The sequence below is a fragment of the Ovis canadensis genome, chromosome 3 (assembly GCF_042477335.2).
Source record: "Ovis canadensis isolate MfBH-ARS-UI-01 breed Bighorn chromosome 3, ARS-UI_OviCan_v2, whole genome shotgun sequence".
In the NCBI taxonomy this organism is placed as follows: Eukaryota; Metazoa; Chordata; class Mammalia; order Artiodactyla; family Bovidae; genus Ovis; species Ovis canadensis.
The window spans coordinates 142610885-142617677 of NC_091247.1; the positions used below are offsets into that span (position 1 = coordinate 142610885).

Sequence of the window (6793 nt, forward strand, 5' to 3'; positions counted from 1 at the left end):
TGAGTAACCTAGATAGATCTTCAAGGTTCCCCTGTCTGGAGGGGGTCTTATCCTCCTGTTGTTTTCATAGGCACTAAACACAGAGTTCAGAGTCCATTGGAAAGGTGGCTGAGCATGATCAGCATGAACAGGCCTAAGATGGAGTCCAGGCCCAATGAATTCCTTCTTCAACATCACTGACCCCTGACTGTGAGCCCTCATCTATATGATCCCCCAGATTCTTGGGAGGGGGAAGGGGGCCACAGTTCTTAAGCATGTTCTCCCTCCAGGCTGGCTGAGGTTTAAAGCCACCTTTCTGTTTCCTCCAAATTCCCTCCATATTTTTTCTTTCCAGCTTCAGTGGACAGAAAAAGCCAAGATTCTGGGCAACATCAGAAAATTCTTTTTTTCACTCAAGCTGTATGAATGGTAAGATATGGTCTTCATTTCATAGAAAAGAAAGAGGACTCAAATGAGGATCATTGGGGCAGTCATGAGGAGGCGTGCAGCTCGGCCTTGGCAGCACAAGTACTGGGGGCAAGGAGGTTAACAACCTCTGCCTGGGCCCTTCCATGATGTCAAAGGCGGAGGAGGCTAAGAAGCTGGCAGGCTGTGCGGCGGTGGAGAAGGAGGTGAGGAATAACCAAGTGCTGGGAACTGGTAGTGACTCTACAATTGTCCACACAGTGCAACGAATAGCTAAAAGAGTGAAACGAGGGAATCCAAACCACGTTTGTATTCCCACTTCCTTCCAGGCCCATCAGCTTACCCTACAGTATGACTTATCTCTCAGTGAACCAGAGATCGGCCACACCATCGATGGTGCTGATGAAATAGATGCTGACCTCAACCTCGCAAGGGCGGTGGAGGCCGCCTCACCCAGAAGAGTGTGGCCGGCAAAGCCATCCGTTTCATTGTGATCGCTGATTTCAGGAAAGATTCAAAGAACCGCAGAGATCAGTGGCACAAGGGGATTCCCATCGAGGTCACCCAATGGCCTATGTTGCAGTAAGCTGAACCGGGACCCAGAAGTTTGGGGGCGCGATTTAACTTTCGCTGGCTGTCAACAAGGCAGGTCGTGTGGTGAGGGATAATGGGAACTTTATCCTGGACTAGAAGTTTGACCGGGTCCACAAATGGAGTAAGGTGAACACAGCTATCAAAATAATCCCAGGCGTGCTGGACATGGGCCTGTTCATCAACACAGTGGAGCGAGCCTACTTCAGGATGCAGAACAGTTTGGTGAACAGGAGGGAGAAGCCGTTCTGAACCAGCCTTGCAGGAGCGCAGTGTGTTCCTCTTGTGGCCCCAGCCCGCCTCGGAGGCGGCCACGTCTCTCCGAACCTTTGCCTTAATGTGTCTATGCCCGGTGGACAACTTGAGAGGGTGAGGGGTTGAGGGTTAAATTCAGTCTTCTGAAGCATGGTTATTAAATGTCTTTTTTAAAAGAGAGATATAAATATATATGTGCTAAGTCTCTTCAGTCCTGTTGGACTCTGCAACCCCCATGAACTGTAGCCCCCCAGGCTCCTGTGTCCATGGGATTCTCCAGGCAAGAATACTGGAGTGGATTGCTATCTCCTTCTCCAGGGATCTTCCCGACCCAGGGATCAAACCAGTGTCTCTTATGTCTGCTGCATTGGCAAGGGCGTTCTTTACCACCTGGGAAGCCCTTTATATATATATATATATAATATATATAATATATATACTTTTTTGCTATTAAAAATACTCAGTTTTTAAAATAAAGTAGAATTCGATTTCATGTTTTCTAAGAAACATTTACACACATACACAAAAGGAAGACTGTTTTTTTAAACTTTTAACTTGAACCTGATGGTTAAGCTTCTGAATATTGGGTTTGCTGAGAAATGTAAGTCAAACTTCTTCTGAAACTGGTGAAATGAAGGGCCCAGCCAGCAGCAGTTCCCTGATGCCTTACTGGAAACATGGGAGTTCGTTTACTTTTCTACCACACTTTTATTTTTATGTTTTGTTGTGATTATGCACAATATACAGTTACTTGTTCTAAGATGTGAACTACAGAAGTCTGGCAAGTCTAAGGGTGTGATGTGTGGTGGTGACTCAGAATGTGTAAACTATCAGGGGGAAAATGTGGGGGTTCTTCTGCTGAGGTCAAGGGATTCATTCTGACCTCTCTTGTTGAAGACCATTGGACAGAAACACTTGCCAGTACTGCCAAAGCACTGCTGTGAAACACCTTTAAGTGATTGTCTTGTTGTTGTTGATATTTTTTCATTCCTTTATTGTTACTTTGCATGATTCGGAGTCAGAGGTTGTTACCTCTTCATATTGTTTGAAAGTTGAGATAAAACAGTACAGTGCCAAAAAAGAGAAAAGGCCAGTATCATTGGAACTCAACACAGCAAGCCTGGAGGACTGGGGAGAGGCGTGGCATCTGCTTGTTGGCAGGCAGGAGGCTGAAAATGAGAGAACCTAGAACACCCTGGTTAGGATGGGAGGCGTTGCCCTCTAGTGGGGAACAGGCCGTGGTTTCAAATGTACAGGACACATAGATTCTCTCCCTGACTCCAGTGTTTCCTATCACACAACCCTGGGAGTTATTCTTGAATTCCTCTTTCCCTCCCCTTCCGATTTCTTCTTCACTCCTTTTTGTTATCTTTGGAATTCATTTTCTTGCTTCTTCCTCGTTACCTTCAACCTAATCTCCCCTAGAGGATTGCAAAAGCCTCCCACCATCTGTTCTCTCTTGCTCTCCACAATAATCCATTCACCCTATAGCAGCTAGAATAAGATTTCCAAAATGCAAATCTGATCATATTGCCTCTGTGCCTTGACTTCTCCCCGCCCCAGCTCCCCATCTTATATCACTTTTCCCTTCTTCTCTGCTTTCCAACTCCATTGCCACTCCCAATCCTTGAAACTTGTCGTGTTCCTTCTAGTCTCTCTGTCTGGAATACTTCCCAGCATGCCGATTCACGCCTCCAAATTGATGTTCACCATTACTTTCTTATAGAGGCCTTCCTTGAACCCCTCTACTCACAACACTCCCTAATCTGAAGATAAATAAATAAAGTTTCCTTAGTTATGTGCACTCAAAGAACTGTGTTTCCTCAGAGCTTGTATCTCAGTTGGTAATTGTCTATTCACCAATGTGAACATAATATGTCATATTTATAAAACCTGAGCTCTCCTGCTAGACCTCCCTGAAGGTGGCAACCTTTTTATTTTTGGCTTACATTATGTTTCAGTGGCTTGCATTGTTCCTGGCAGTAGAGGTGTTCAATATTTGTTGAATGAGTCAAGAGATGAATGAATAATTGATCAAATGAATACATGGAGAGACAGCAAAGATCTCCGAGAACAAGTAATATTTGAGCTTCCTTTTCACAAAAGGGAAGGCTCTTCTAGTCACTCAGAACAGTGCTTGCAAAGGCTAGGAACACCTCTCTGGAGTGTTCAGAGAAGAGTAAGTCCTCAGGGGTAGATGAAACATAAGATAGTAGGTAATAAAACTAGAAAGATGGTCTGACTGGAGGGCAGGTGGGGGTCACCGCATGCCACTAACAGGTACAGCAAATGTACCACATCCCAACTACCAGATCAGCAGGGAAGGCTATTGAAAAATATTGTGCGCCTACTGTTTGTAAGGCCTTTTGCCAGATGCTCAGTACCCAGAGAGGAGTAAGGCTGAAGTCCGAAGGGTGGAGAAACACCAAGCTGGAGGCTGGCTGCTCAGGGCCTTTCTATGATTATAAGGCAGTTGGCACAGTCCCCATCCAAGTTCACAAGCCTGGAAACTTGAGTTTGTCAGGCTACCCAGAGTCAGTCCTGGGGTCACACTAATCAAATTTATGAGAAATTCAGTGATTTATGAACAACGTACCTTCTGGTACCAAAATATTTATGTTTGCTCCTCAGGGCACTACCTTCACAGAATCAACATACAAGGGAGGCTGATTTTATAGCATAAAAGCCTTTAAAAGAGCTGATAATCAGAGCATCTGCCACACTTATAATAGCATCTAACCTATTTTCTATAGAGCAGTCCGTGACCTGCTTCTGTTTGTCTCTGCTGGACCTCGAATGTGGGGAGTTGCAAGCCACTTCTCTTGCTTTATCCTATCACCTCCCTTTTCACTCCCTGTTTTCTCCCATAGATGGCACTATAATGTGGCTGATGTGTTTTTAATTATGCATGTGAATAAAATAGGGCTTCCCAGGTGGCGCTAGTGGTAAAGAACCCTCCTGCCTGTGCAGGAGACGTAGAGACACAGTCGATCTCTGGATTGGGAAGATCTCCTGGAGGAGGGCATGGCAACCCACTCCAGTACTCTTGTCTGGAGAATCCCCTTGGACAGTTGAGCCTGGCGGGCTACAGTCCATAGCGTTGCAAAGAGTTGGACACGACTGAAGCGACTTAGCACATGCATTTATAAAATATGTAGGGTTGTATATTTGTTTCCTATTACTACTGTAACAAATCACCACAAATTTAGTGACTTAAAACGATGCAAATTTATTCCCTGGGGGTCAGAAGTCTAATATCAAGGTTTGGCCTGGATTCATTCCTTCTGGGGGCTTCAGAGGAGAATCTGTTTGCTTGCCCTTTTCAGCTGCTAGAGGTTGCCAGCATTCCTTAGCTTGTTGCCCCTTCTTCCATCATTCTAACTTCTTGCTTCTGTTGCCACATTTACTTCACACTGTGATCTCCTGCCTCCCTCTCATGAAGACTTTGTGATTATATTGGTCTGACCCATGTAATCTAGGATAATATCCCCATAGTAAGATCCTTAACTACATCTGCAAAGTCCCTTTTGCCATATAAGATGTTAATAACTTAGAGATTCAGAGGATTAAGATGTGGACATCTTTGGGGTTTCATTACTCAATGTACTACAGGTTATTGAGTGTATGTGTTTTTAATTTGCACAAACAACATTGCCATATGTGTGTATGTATGTGTGTGTGTATTTGGGAAAGGAAATGGTAACCCACTTCCATATTTCTTGCCTGGAAAATTCCATGGACAGAGGAGCTGGGAATGCTACAGTCCATGGAGTTGAAAAGAGTAGAACATGACTGAGCATGTGCAAACTATGTTTTTTTTTTTTTTCCTGCCATGCTGTGTGGCACGCAGAACTTCCCCCTGACCAGGGATCAAACCTGTGCCCCTTGCAGTGAAAGCACAGTCTTTAAAAATTTTTTTTTAATTTATTTATGGCTGCACTGGGTCTTTGCCGCTGTGTGGGCTTTCCTCTAGCTGCGCTGAGCGGGGGCTGCGCTCGAGCTGTGGTGTGCAGGCTTGTCATTGCGATGGCTTCTCTTGTTGCAGAGCATGGTCTCTAGGGTGAGTGGGCTTCAGTAGCTGTGGCACGAGGGCTCCGTAGTTGTGGTTCCGGGCTCCAGAGCAGTCGCTCAATAGTTGTAGTGCAGGAGATTAGTTACTCTGTGGCACGTGGGATCTTTCTGGATCAGGGATTGAACTTGAGCCTTCTGAATTGATAGCTGGATTTTTTTTTTTTTTTACCACTGAGTTACCAGGGAAGCCTGAAAGCATAGTCTTAACCACTGGACCACCAGGGAAGTCCCATATGATTTGATGTTTACTTTTTTTGTTGTTTGTCAACTCTGTTTCTAGGATCAGTCCTTAGTGCTGTAAATAATCTACTTCATTGCTTTTGACAACTGCATAGGATTCCATGGTAAGCATCCATCATGCTTTGCTTATTTATTCCCTATTTCTACTAATAGTGCTAGAAAATCATCATATGTTGCCCCATGCAAACCTGTTCATGAATTTTTCTGGGACATATATACAGGAATGGAATTTCTGAATCATGAAATTTATGAAAACTTAATTTCACTAAGTACTTCCAGATCATTTATTCCAAAAGTCTGAAGCTCTTTCCACTCTTGATGTATAAGAGTGTGTTACACATTGAAAGCTGATAGATGCTTTTAATGTTACTTGAAAGTTATTACCTCTGTCCTTTTCAACATTTGATATTGTACAAATGTCTAATGTTTACAATTACATGGGTATTAAGTGAACAATTGGTTATTTTAGATTGTATTTCTCTAATTACTAGTAAGTTTGAATGTTACTTCATGTTCTTATTAGCCCATAGAGATCTCCTTCTGTGAAATGCCTCCTTGTATGCTTTGTGCATTTTTTCCTATTAGTTTTCCTGTCTTTATTCCTGGTGATTTATAAGATGCCACTGTGTATTCTGCATATTAATCCCATGTCCACTTTAGACATTGCAAATATTTCCTTTAGGTCTGTAGTGAAATATAATTGATTTTCTATCTTGTAACCTTAATGAACTTCTTGGTTTTCCTAGTTTGTCAATTGATTCTGTTGGGTTTTCTATAGACATAATTATGTCTTCTGCAAATCAAAACAGTTTTATAAATTCCCTTTCAGTCTTACCCTTTGTTGAGCTTTTTTGTTTTGTTTTATTTGACTTTGCTGCTTTATTTCTTACATCACTGTAGTCAACTTCCAACATTATATTAAACAGTAACAGTGCCTTGACCTTGACTTGTGAGAATCCATCTAAAGTTTCTCCAAAGAATGGCCTTTTTTTGTGAGACAATCTGAAACTTAAGAAAAATTGCGTGAGTAGTACACACAAAATTTTTTCTCAGCCATTTCAGAGTAAGTTGCCAATATGTTGCCTTATCTCTCCCCAGTACGTTAGGGCATATTTCCTGCTAACAAAGACATTCTCCTGCATGACTACAGTGCAGCCATCAAAATCCGGGAAAGAGCAGCTATACATTCCCGTCATCTAACCTTCAGACCCCATTCAAGTTCTGCCAGTTT

General features: G+C 43.1%; 1 pseudogene; it reads left to right on the forward strand.

Annotated features, from left to right (window-relative positions):
* Positions 1-401: 401 nt before the first annotated feature.
* LOC138436321 (ribose-5-phosphate isomerase pseudogene) lies at positions 402-1439 on the forward strand (annotated as a pseudogene).
* Positions 1440-6793: the final 5354 nt, after the last annotated feature.